Raw genomic sequence first — 13654 nt, 5'->3', positions numbered from 1 at the left:
CTAAGTACATTTTATGACATTAGATTAAATAATGAAGTTGCATCAATTAACAGGACATTTCATTATTTGATCTTTAGCTCTTTATAATTCCTACTTTTCTATATGTTTTGTAGAGTGTATACTTCTAAACATGTATGTAATTTGTAAGTAATTTTTTTAAGAGAGGAAAATGATTTAAAAAGTTTGCAAGCTACTGAACTAATATGCTGCTTAATTACCATGCTATCACTTTCTATGACGAAGGTGCTATTTACATACAATAATATCCATTTAAGTGTACCGTTTTGGCAAATGTGTATACTTGTATAAACACCATCACAATCAAAATATTGAACATTTTCATCACCCCAAATAATTTCTTCATGCCCCTTTGCTCTCAGTTCCTCCCCTCCCCCATTTCCAGCTCCAGGAAAATACTGATTTGCTATCATTTAGTTTGTTTTGTCTTTTCTAGAGTTTCAAATAAATAAAATCATGCAACATATAGTCTTTTGTGTTGAGCTTCTTTTACTCAACATAGTGATTTGGAGGTTCATCCATGATTTTATGTCTCTCAGTGGTTCATTCCTTTTCATTTGTGAATAACATTCCATTTTAACGATATATCAGAGTTTATTTATCCACTCACCTATTGCTGAACATTTGGCTTGTTTTCAGTTTTGAACATTCATATGTTAAGTCTTTGTGTGAACATATGTTTTTATTTTTCTTACGTAAATACCTAGGGGTGGACTTGCTGGGTCATATGGTATGTGCTTGTTTAACCTTGTAGCAACTGCCATACTACTTTCCAAAGTGGTTATATCATTTTATATTCCTTCCAGCACTGTATGAGAGTTCTATTTGCTTGACATCCTTACTGAACTTGGAATTATAAGTGGCTTTAATTTTAACCATGCTAGTGATTTATGTAGTGGTATTTCATTGTAGTTTTAGTTTTCATTTCTGTGATAACTAATGATGTTAAGCATCTTTTGTGCTTATTGGCCAACAATATATATCTTAATAATTCAGTAACACTGATAGTTTAATTTTCTTCCATTTATACTTTTACTTAAATCAGTAATTTGTGTCTAATTAAATAGATTTTTAAAGTACACTTATATGAGTTCAAGTAATATTTTTAAATTTTATGTTAAAACCAAGGAGAATAAAAGAGAAAATTTTTAAATGATAAATTAACTTAGGTCAGGTTTATGTTTTCAGTAAGAAATAAATAAAATTATACAATAAAAAGACAGGAGGGATAGTTCTATTTTTAGTTTTTTAAGGAACCTGCATACTGTTCTCCATAGTGGCTGTATCAATTTACATTCCCACCAACAGTGCAAGAGGGTTCCCTTTTCTCCACACCCTCTCCAGCATTTATTGTTTGTAGATTTTTTGATGATGGCTATTCTGACTGGTGTGAGATGATATCTCATTGTAGTTTTGATTTGCATTTCTCTAATGATTGGTGATGTTGAGCATTCTTTCACGTGTTTGTTGGCAATCTGTATATCTTCTTTGGAGAAATGTCTATTTAGGTCTTCTGCCTATTTTTGGATTGGGTTATTTGGTTTTTTTTTATATTGAGCTGTGCGAGCTGCTTGTATATTTTGGAGATTAATCCTTTGTCAGTTGCTTCATTTGCAAATATTTTCTCCCATTCTGAGGGTTGTCTTTTTGTCTTGTTTATGGTTTCCTTTGCTGTGCAAAAGCTCTTAAGTTTCATTAGGTCCCATTTGTTTATTTTTGTTTTTGTTTCCATTTCTCAAAAATATGGGACGCTTCACGAATTTGCGTGTCATCCTTGTGCAGGGGCCATGCTAATCTCCATATCATTCCAATTTTTAGTATATGTGCTGCCAAAGCGAGCACTTATTTAATTTTAGATATCTTCTTGTCAGCTTGTATTAAGAAACATTAAGAAACATGAGAACTTATGAGTAAATGGTGTGCTAATTCTAATAAGTACGGTGTGGTTGCAGTGTGCTATGGACACAGCTAGACAAGATCGGTAGGCTACTGCGTGGTGAGGTCTTACTCACTGGGACTCAGAGTCAGGGTAGAACAGCAGTCATGTTCAGTTCATCCTGACACAGGATTGACCATGAGAGGGTACTAACGTTACTCTGTGCGAGCACAGAAGAAACTGCCTTTCAATCTGACTGGGATTTAATGGCATTCAAAGTGGAGGTGACAGTTTTGAAGAAAGATTAATAGTAACCTTAAATTTGCAGAACTTTCTATTTGGCCATAAGATTTCTTAACATTTAGGTAATATTTTAGTGACTCTCTGTAGAGAGCATGAATAAGTATTAGTAACTGAAGCTCATTGCTTGGATCATAGAGATTAATGGTTATAATACACATACTGCAAATATTGTGGATAATATATATGGGATAAATAACTTTTTTGTTTTAATTTTGTTCATGAACCTTGTATCATGACCATGATAAATTACGTAATTGTTGTTAATGCTAATTCAAAGGCTGTGGAGCTGAAAGAGATCTTAAGTATCATATAGTCCCATGGTAACCTGTATTTTTTTAAAATTTAATTCATGATAAAATAAATGTAACGTAAAATTTACCATCATAACCATTTTAAGGGTACAGTTCAATCATGTTAAGTAGATTCACATTGCTGTGCAACCAGCCTCAAGAACTCTTTTCATCTTGCAAAACTGAAACTTTATACCCATTAAACAGCAACTCCCCATTTCCCCTGGTAACCTCTATTCTACTTTCTGTCTCTATGAATTTGATGACTCTAGGCACCTCATGTAAGTAGAATCATATACTATTTGCCTTTTTGTGGTTGGCTTATTTCACTTAGTCACTTAGCATAATGTCCTCAAGGTTCATCTATGATGTAGCATGTGTCAGAATTCCTTCCTTTTTAAAGCTAATATTCCATTGTATGTATACACATTTTGTGGATCCATTCATCTGTTGAGACACTTGAGTTGCTTTCAGCTTTTGTCTGTTGTGAATAGTGCTGCTGTGAACATGAGGATACAAGTGTTTCTCTGAGACTCTGCTTTCAGTTCCTTTTGGGTATATACCCAGGAATGAAATTGCTGGGTCATATGGTATATCCTATTTTTAACTTTTTTGAGGAACTGCCATACTCTTTTCCACACCGGCTGCACCATTTTACATTCCCACCAACAGTACACAAAGGTTCCAGTTTCTCCACATCCTCATCAGCATTTGTTATCTTCTTTTTCTTTTCAATAGTAGCCATTCTAATAAGTGGAAGGTGGTACCTATATTTTTAAAAGTCCATTTCCTTTCTGTTTCTTTCTCTCCTCCTAGTCTTTCTCCTCCCCCTCCCTCTGCTTCTTTCCTCTTCACCTACTCCTCCCTCTCTTTCTCTCTCCTGTCTCCTCCTGATCTTCCCAGAACTGCTTTGAAGGAATGGGATTAAGAAACCTACAGCTTCACCTTTGCTCACTCCTTTTGCTACTCAAGTGGCAAAGAGAACAGAAAAGAGAAAACGTGGACCTATTTGACTTTTTTATTTTAAGGTTGAGGAAACTGAGGTCCAGAAAAATGAATTGACTTGGCCACAGCCACACAAAAAATTAAGACTAGAATTCCTAACTCTCTGTTTAATAGTTTCTGAAAGTATATAGAGGTCAAAGAAATCTTGGGAGATCTCTATTAATTTTTTTCTGAGTTAAGACTGAATTAGCTTTCTCAGGTTTATCTATTCTGTAGTGTAATATTTTCTAAAGTGTGGAATGTATATTCCATTGGGATGTGAAGTGATTTTAAATGGTCCAAGATGATAAGATGGACTTCAAGTGGTTATGGGAAAGAGATTTAAGAAAACATTGAATCACAGAGTGAGGAAATTATTCCTTCTTCCATTCTCTGTCACTCGAAGTAATAAACATGGTCAATTTGGTGCAGCATATCTGTAATACCTCACAAATATTTGTTAATCTTCCCCTACTCCCATGTACACACTTAAAAAAAAAAGCATGATTCAGACTCAGAGATAATAGGCAGCAATAGCTGGCTAGTATTAAATAACTGTTTTGATATCATTTATTTTTAGTGTATTGTAATAATGAAAGTTGGAAGGTATTAGTTTTCTAGTTCTTGTGTTATAAAAGTTTTTCAAGAAATTTTATAATTGGGGAATTTAAAGAAACTGTTAAGTATATGAAAAGACAGGTGGTACAATGAAATGGCATGTGTGTTGTCTTAGTGTAGGTAGTTAAAAAGCAAACTTGGATATGAAGGTTTCAGTGCAAGTAGTTTATTTGGGGGATGATCCCAGGAAATGCCAATAGGTTATTGGGAAAGTGAGACAGGGAAGGGATTTTATCTAACGGAGATTATATTACTATACAAGTTACAACTGTAGCTAATCGGAGATGGATCACATTGGGGCAGTCTGGGAGCCAGTGTTATGCCACATCTCAGAGTTATTTCACCTGAGGGCAAAGGAAGCCTAGGGTATTTATATAGACTCCTGTCAGTCATTGGCCACTCACAGGTGGGGGTTAATTTCCTGACATTTCTGGCTGAAATGCAGGTGGGCAAAGAGGGTGCTAAGGGTCTGATAAATCTCTCAGATGCTGTAGTGTAAAGCTAGACCAGTGTATGTTGAAGTGGTAAGGGTGAGTGTGTATGGCCATGGGGTACACAACATTTGCTACCTAATGCTACATGTGTGTTAGAGGAATGACTACCTTTGGTAATTTCTATTGTGGCCAAACATTTTCAGAGAAAATGGATTTTATAGCCATCTTTGTAATTAAGCTCTAAAGTCTTGAAACTGAAAAGGAAACTTTTCTTGGTATTAAACATAGCCCTTCTTAAAGTTGCTACTTAACGTTTACCTTCTTAGATCCTTTTCTCAATGGGCAGAGTACTGAAGGTCTATGTGTATAGTATTTATCTAGTTGAATAAAGACTGTTATTAATTCCACCCCAGTAGTCTGTTCCCTACTAACCCACATTATTTTAGGCTTTCTTTGTTAAGTCATTTCCCAGTCATTTAGTAATTTATATTACTTGTTCCTGTACTTTCTCCAGCTTCTCTTCATCTTACTTAAGTTGATGAGGCTATTTTCCATAACTGCTTTTTCAAGATAATACATTTATCGAAGTCTTATATAATTTACATTTCTGGCCACATGTAAAACTTCATAGTTTATTAATAATTCATCATCATTTGAATGGTAATTTAAATTTTAGTTATACAGATTACTGAAATTATCCCCAAAGCCATAGCATATCTATATCAATTATTTGATAGTTATTATAATGTATTTTGGAGCCATGTAAGTAGAAACACTGATTTAATCCTCAGTACTCTGTGCTAATATAAAGTTAAAATTAAACAATAGGAATTAACTGTGCTGCAAAAGAAATTGAATTGATTACATTATTTTGTAAGTATCTAAATTCATTTGCTTTATCTTCTTAACTCCATTGGCAGAAGAGAAAAAGTACTGTACTGCTGGCATTATAAATAGAAACGTCTGAAAAATGAAAGCCACGGTAGATTGTAAATAGGCAACTCTGATGTTTAGAGAACTCACCCTTGATAGCAACTAACAGTGTCCCACTTCAGTGATATATATACAATAGCAAATAAATTGAATGACTTTACTTCTGATCAGTTTTTCCCTTAAGCAGAGTGAAATAATTCAGTAGTTATTTTGCTTCATTTAAAAAAACCAAAATTCAAAAAGAGTCATGTACCAAAATGTTCATTGCAGCTCTATTTACAATAGCCCGGAGATGGAAACAACCTAAGTGCCCATCATCGGATGAATGAATAAAGAAGATGTGGCACATATATACAATGGAATATTACTCAGCCTTAAAAAGAAACGAAATTGAGCTATTTGTAATGAGATGGATAGACCTAGAGTCTGCATACAGAGTATTCCGCAAAAGGGAGAGGCCACAACAGTGAGAGGGCCGCGTACTGCAAAAAAATAAAAATAAAAAAAATAAAATAAAAAAGGATTTATTTTATGTTAATACACAGTAATTTGAAGAATCTTTGTTTAATTATGTTCTTGGTCATCATTCCCACAGATGTTTTATGATACTGTTGTGGCCACATATCATTATGAAAACTTAATAAATTACTGCTTCATTTTTATGGGGGAAACACCTACTCCTCCCCCTAAATTACACACACACACACACAGACACACACACACAGACACACACAGACACACACACACACAGAGGCATCTATTCTCAGTTTGGAATTAGTTACATTCTGTAATTGTGTTTTCATTATAGTCAAGAAGTATTTTACCTACATTTATTTTTTTGCCATTTAGTTTTTGGTGAGCTGCAATTTATTTACAGTGAAATACATGGATCTTAGGTGACACTATTCAGTGTGCTGTGAGAAGTGATTTTATCCCTATACCTATACTTTGTTCAAGATACGGGATATTTTTGTCATGCCAGAAACTTTTCTGTGCCTCTTCCCAGCCCATCTCTGCCCTCCTCTCCCCTCATATCAATCCAATTGTGTCTTAGGCACTTCTCATTTACAGATTATATATTATTAAGTTTTGTTTCATTTTTTAAAAGCCATGTACCTCACAGAAGAATTTGAAGTTAAAGAGTTAACAATTTATTGAATACTGTTTTGAACTATTGATTAGGTAAGGACTGAATATTGATGTTACGATTCTATAAAGCTCCAAGATAGATCACATGCTAGTCCCCAAAACAAGCATCTTTTCTGACCACAATGCTGTGGGACTAGAAATCAACTACAAGAGAAAAACTGCAAAAAACACAAACAGGTGGAGGCTAAACAGTTTGTTTAGCCTGAACAACCAATGGATCACTGAAAAAATCAAAGGGGAAATTAAAAAATACCTGGAAACAATGAAAATGAAAACACAATGATCCAAAACCTATGGGATGCACCAAAGCAGTGCTAAGAGCAGTACTATCATTTATAGCGATACAAGCTTACCTCAAGAAACAAGAAAAATCTCAAGTAAATAACCTAACCTTACACCTAAAGAAGCTAGAAAAATAAGAACAAACAAAACCAAAAGTTAGTAGAAAGGAAAGAAATCATGATCAGAGCAAAATTAAATGAAACAGAGACTAAAATTCAATAGGAAAGATCAATGAAACTAAGACCTGGTTCTTTAAAAAGTTACACAAAATTGATGAACCTTTAGCTAGACTTATTAAGAAAAAAAGAGATGAAAGAGAAAAACAAATACCATATGCTAACACATATATATGGAATCTTAAAAAAAAAATGGTTCTGAAGAACCTAGGGGCAGGACAGGAATAAAGACGCAGATGTAGAGAATGGACTTGAGGACACAGGGAGGAGGAAGGGTGAGCTGGGCTGAAGTGAGAGAGTGGCATGGACATATATACACTACCAGTGTAAAATAGATAGCTTGTGGGAAGCAGCTCCAGAGCACAGGGAGATCAGCTGGGTGCTTTGTGACCACCCGGAGGAGTGGGTGGGATAGGGAGGGTGGGAGGGAGATGCAAGATGGAGGAGGTATGGGGATATATAATAATATGTATAGCTGATTCACTTTGTTATAAAGCAGATACTAATACACCATTATAAAGCAATTATACTCCAATAAAAATGTTAAAAAAAAAGAAAAAAAAAGCCCAAGTCAATAAAATCGGAAGTGAAAAAGGACAAGTTATACCTGATACCACATAAATACGAAGGATCATAAGAGACTACCACTAACAATATATGCCTATAAATTGAGCAACCTAGAAGAAATGGACAGATTTCTAGAAACATACAACCTTCCAAGACTGAACCAGGAAGAAAGAGAAAATATGAATAGACCAATTACCAGTAATGGAAAAATATGTGTAGTGTAATTTTTAAGAGTAATTTTTAATATTTGTACTTTTTGACTTTATAAATATTTTACAATTTGGGTTAATATGGAATTGAGCTCTATATATAGTTTACGTGTACTCATCTGATAACTTTCTGGAGATCATTTAAAATGTTTTTGACTATTTCAAGTGCCCAAACTGGCCATGTATACAAATTTAAAAAATTTATTTTTAATTAAAAAAAATAAAATTTGTCTGTAAACCTAATTCGTCATTGATTCAGCCCCAAATTAGTCATCAACCATTTTTTTGACCCATATCTTTAGTCATTTATCTTAGGCTTCAAAACATTTTTACTTTTGCTAATGTAAAAGTATTCTTCACCTAAATAGTTATCTAATGTAATATGTCGTCAGTGCTTACAAGGCCCCATCTTTTTACTTCTTTGGAAGCAGCCTTTCATGGTAGAATGTTTTTTCCTACCATTCCAATGAATTTTATTCTTTAAAATAGCATATGGGTGGAGCTATTAAATGAATAAGTCATAAAGTAAAGAAAAATAAAATGCATTTATTTAGGAATAATATGAGAACTGAACTTTCTTACTCCCTTCGCTATCACCTTCTTCTTTTTGCTGTTTTTCTCCCCTAATGTGCCATTTGCCTGTGTGGTTTTTTGGGTTTTTTTTCTTGTTCATTGGCAACTTAGAGCTATTTGTTGAATTTCAGTTTGTGCTCGCCTCCTTTCCTTCATCAAATCCTTATTGAGGGTTTACTATGTTCCAGGCATTGTGATAGAGGATAAAGAAGAAACAGGTATTGTTCCTGCCTTCATGGGGCTTACATACAAAACACAATTCTCTCTCTCTTCTCTACATCAAAACTAGCTTTGTTTTTGTGGGGAAGTTACTTGTACTAAGATGTAAATGGATGGCAAAATATGAAATTTAAATTATCAACTACAGTGCTTAGGAATGGGCAAAGCATTAGCTCAAAGGGATCATTCTCCCTTTGCATGAGGTTCCATGCAAATCATCAGGTTCCATGATTTGTATGAGGTTCCATGCAAATCATCAGGCAAATGGTAAGTAGAGTTTAGATGTGCTTTCCCAACAACTGTTAAATTGACTGCAATATGTGCTACCAACATGCAGGGACAACTTGGTGGTTAGATCAATAATACCTTTTGTTTACTGAGTGAAAAACCATGGAGACATCAAAGAAAATCAATTAAGGAAATAAGATCCCTGTCCATCGTCCTGATAAGACCATCTGTTAAAATTTCAAGAAAGATAATGGTTCCTTAGTCTATCACTACACTTCTGTTATTTGTATTTCATAGAAATTGGCATTTTGAGGAGAGCAGTATTGGAGAAGTCAATAATTTTAAAAATCATTTTTGACTAAGAAACAACTTTAAAATTTATTTTAGACAATGCGTGAGTTTTCTTTTTAATTAACTCTCATAACATTGTTTTAATAGTTCTAACAAGTAGCTAACCATTATTCCATGTTATAGCATTTTCTTTAAATTCTTTCTACTCTATTTTTACTTCCCTCTAATTTGTTTTCAGATTCTAAAACTTAATGTTTCTCTCAATTCCATCAAAATTAAAATCGTGATCTTTCATATTCACTAAACTTTTTTCTTTTTGTATTTATTCCTTTGTTTTAAAAATTTTACCCAAGAACTATATGCAACACATTTTGTTAAAGAGGATTGAAATAGTATAGAAGCATGCAGACAGAATAAGTGAAGCTTATTTTATTGTCAGTCTTGTCATTGAGTACCATTATAATTTTCTTTCAACATATCTTCTGAAAAATTATATAATTCAGCCATATACCAGTTTAAAATTCTCTAAGCATAGCACAGGGAGATCAGCTCAGTGCTCTGTGATGACCTACAAGGGTCGGATAGAGAGGGTGGGAGGGAGACTCGAGAGAGGGGATATGTGGACATGTGTATGCATATGGCTGATTCACTTTGGTGTACAACAGAAACTAACACAGTATTGTGAAGCAGTTATACTCCAGTAAATATCTATTAAAAAAATTCTCTAAGCTGATTTCAGAGTATGCATAATTCTGTATTTCTGAAGAGTATGAAGAGTTTTAGAAATTTAACATACTGTGTAATAAAGTGCATTTTCACTTAAAGGCAAAGGTAAATAGTGCAGTAATTTATACCAGTGGATTGACAGTGTTGATTAATTACTATTTTACTAAAATATTGTATTTGCCTTTAAACATTGTAGTCACTATAGATAATGACTGAAAGAAACTTGGTTATTGTATATATCCTGGCCTCTTGTGAAATAGATTTTGGATTCTAGCGTTTGATAACAGTATTCTCCTAATTTTCATTAGGTGATTTACGCAATGACTTTTGAGGTTCTTTTTTTGTCCTTTGATATTTTTGTTTTTGATTTACTGTGTACCTTAAATATTCAAACTTTTACAGGAAGAATTAGCCTTTTATTTCCCCAAAGTCTTAAAATTTAGCAGGAAATTAAAGATTTTGGTTGGCCTATATGTCTTAATTAGGGACTATTAATGCAAATACAGGTGAGGAAGGGGGAAGTGGTTCTGAGTGTATTTTCTTTTCCCTCGGAATCCTGAAAACCCATGGAGGGGGAAAGTGGTAATAACAATTGCTTTGGAGTCTATCTGGATTAGTTTCCTATTGCTGTGTAACAAATTACAACAAATTTAGTGGCTTAAAACAACACCCATTTATTATCTCATAATTTCTATAAATCATAAGTCTGGGGGGACTCAACTGGGTTCTCTGTTCTAGGTCTGAGAAGACTGAAATTAAGGTGTCTGTCACACTGGGCTTTTATGTAGTGGTCCTAGGGAAGAATTCACTTTCAGGCTCTTTCAGGTTGTTGGGGAGAATTCATTTCCTTCCTTTCAGTTATAGAGGACTGAGGTCTCTGTTTTCTTGCTGGCTGTCAGCTGGGGTGTGCTCTCTGCTCCTAGAGGCTGCCCACATCACTTCTCACGTGGCCTCTCCTTCTGCAAACGTGCATGTTGAAGCGTTCTCTGCTTTAACTCTCTGACCTCCTCTTCTGCCACCAGCCAGAGAAGCACTCTAATTTGAAAGGCTTATGAGGCTGGGTCAGTCCCAATTTTAAGCTAATCGTGCCATGTAACACAATCACGGAAGAGATTTCTCATCACTTTCGTAGGTTACAGGGATGCAGGTTTGGAATCTGAGAGATTTTTAGAATTCTGCCTACGATATCACTTCAAAAAATAGCATCAGTCTTCATAATAGGTCACTCATAACCAGTGAGCTGGGGGAAGCATGTAACTCAACATATGAAAGGCCATTAAGGAGGCCTAAATGTTAAAATGAGATTTTTGCTGCAAAGGATATATGGTGAGATTACTATGTTTGGGCAGTCTGGATGGGCAGACTCAGTCTTATACAGAATTCATTTCTCTCCCAAACAAATGCATAATTTCAATATAATCCAATCAAAACATCAAACAGGGTTTTCTTAAAAGTTGAAAAGCTAATTCATGGAAGAGATTATAGAAAAGAAGAGCTGTGAAGGACTTGTTCTACCAATCTTATAAAATACTACAAAGCTATAGTAATAAAAACTGAGTGGTAACAGACCAGGAGTAAATAAACAGATCCATGTATAAATGAGAACTTAGTTCATGATAAATATACCCTTTCAAATTAAAAAAAAGATAATGCAGTAAATGGTGTTGAGAAAAATTAGTTATCTGTTTAGAAAAAAATAAAGGTATACCTTTGTCTTAATACCCCAAATAGATTGTAGAACTAATCAGTTTTAAAACTGCAAAACCAATAGAAACAAAATCAGGAGACTATTTTTTTATAATGTTAAAAAGGGGAAGATCGTCTTACATAGAATATAAAACATCACAAGGCTTATAGGAAAGGCGTTGATATATTTGGCCAAGTAATAGTTAATAAACACCATAAAAAGAGTTAAAGGAAAAATATATATTAAATAAATTGGAGTAAAAATTTCATCATGTTTAACAAGATCCTGTAAATCATTAAGGGAAGACAAGCAATGCAATAGATAAATGGACATAAGATATGAATAGACTATTCACACAACATGAGAAACCAATTGCCAGTAAACATATGGAGAGGATCAACTCTATAGAATGTTTGATTAAAAACTAGATCTATTCCTTCTTTATAGCACTTTTTTTATAATAGAAAAAAAGTAGCCTGAATATTCATAAATAGTGGAATGGTTAAGTAAGTTTTATCTATACTATAGCATACTATGAAACCAATAAAAATAGTTGTACATGCATGTACACACAGACACACATACATACACACTTGAAAAGAGCTCCAAGATGTATTGTTAAGTGAAGAACAGTAAGTAGCAGGAGAACACATTATCTGGTTCATATATGTACTATTGAAAAAAAAGGTATTTTATCAGATACATAAAATGTTCAGGTGTGTATTTTCCCTTATATTCAGGTTGGGCCCTGTGGCATATTCTGGATAGTAGTTGGTGAGTGTATTATTTGTGAGTCAAGGCATTTAGGAGCTATGATGCCACCTCTATAATCTTTAGCTCCTCTGAGGCTACATCAGGATGACACAACTACAAAGTGGTAGAGCCTTGTTAATCAGAGTACCCTCTGTTAGATGAGTAACTTAGGAGTTAAAGCACTGAGTTTTGGGGGCTGTTTGTTGTTGCAGTTGGTGCTAACTCTTCTGCTCCTGGCTAGCACAGAGACAAAAATGCACATGAAGGTGAATTTATTGGTAGGATGTTGGAGGACTGCATGCTGTCCTATGGTTGGTTAATCAGGTTGGTCATTATGTCCAGGAACAGGAATAGCCGGAAGTGAGTGTGAGCATAAAGCAGGAGGCAATCACATTTTACCCTGATTTTCTTTTTGTTTGAATCATATGCAACTGTATTTATGTGTAAATTTTATTATGAAAATATTAGGATAAGTAAAATAAAATATTGCTAAAAAGTAGGTGATATGCCAAGTTTGCTTCAAAATTAACTTGACCCTTGCTATGGTAGTATTACGGCTACTACTCATTTTGTTTAGGAGTTTAGGTAACTAATAAGTTGATACAATGAAGTAACTAATTGTTTCAATTCATGTATGAAATAAGTTTGCTAAAGTGGAAAGTCTTTTGGTGAAACTCTCATTATTAAAGAGTATGATTTATAGCATATGATATGTAGTATAGTATTTTTAATTTTCAGTCCTTTGCAGACTGCTTAATGACTTTGCTTTTTCCGAAGTCCACTATATAGTTATTTTTTACTTAGCCAGTTTTCTGTAAAATTACTTAAATGAATTCATTTAATAAGGAGAACCTTATATTTCTACCAGAAATGAAAAACTAGTATCCCTTGACATAAATGGAAGATAAACATAAAATTAAATACAGTAAAAATGAAATAATATTACATGATTTGGCTAACTGCCTTTGCTTGACAACACCCAACACTGGGGCCTACTTTCCTTTAAAAAGTGAGATTGTTAGCCTCAGAGGTGGTAAAGACTGAGACCTTCTCCTTGACCTATCAGAATGCTTTAAAAATAATTGAAAATGGAACAAATTCTTAGGATATGGTTCATAGTTATTTACTCTCTTGCCTATGTATCACCAATGTCATTAATCCCACATTTGGGGAAACACTGGTATTATAGGAAGAATTCTAGGATTGGATTCAGATTACCTAGCATCATTGCCACTTGTCACTTACCATGTCTTTGGGTTGTCACTATGTCTTTGAACTTATGTCACTGTTTATAAAATGGGGGCAAAAATGCCTACCATCTTTAATTCATCTCAGAAT

General features: G+C 34.1%; 1 protein-coding gene and 1 non-coding gene across 7 annotated transcripts in view; one reads left to right on the top strand and one right to left on the bottom strand.

Annotated features, from left to right (window-relative positions):
* RFX3 (regulatory factor X3) overlaps positions 1 to 13654 on the top strand; it is a 284844-nt gene that overhangs the window by 147225 nt on the left and 123965 nt on the right. The gene's annotated exons all lie outside the window — the stretch shown is intronic.
* Positions 1756 to 1860, bottom strand: LOC112392558 (U6 spliceosomal RNA). The gene has a single exon (XR_003001711.1). It is a non-coding gene; the product is annotated as a U6 spliceosomal RNA (small nuclear RNA).

The sequence above is a fragment of the Neophocaena asiaeorientalis genome, unplaced genomic scaffold (assembly GCF_003031525.2).
Source record: "Neophocaena asiaeorientalis asiaeorientalis breed wild unplaced genomic scaffold, Neophocaena_asiaeorientalis_V1.1 scaffold256, whole genome shotgun sequence".
NCBI classification, from domain to species: domain Eukaryota; kingdom Metazoa; phylum Chordata; class Mammalia; order Artiodactyla; family Phocoenidae; genus Neophocaena; species Neophocaena asiaeorientalis.
The sequence above is the reverse complement of the archived record's forward strand: the minus strand, read 5'-3'. Positions and strand labels throughout refer to the sequence as shown.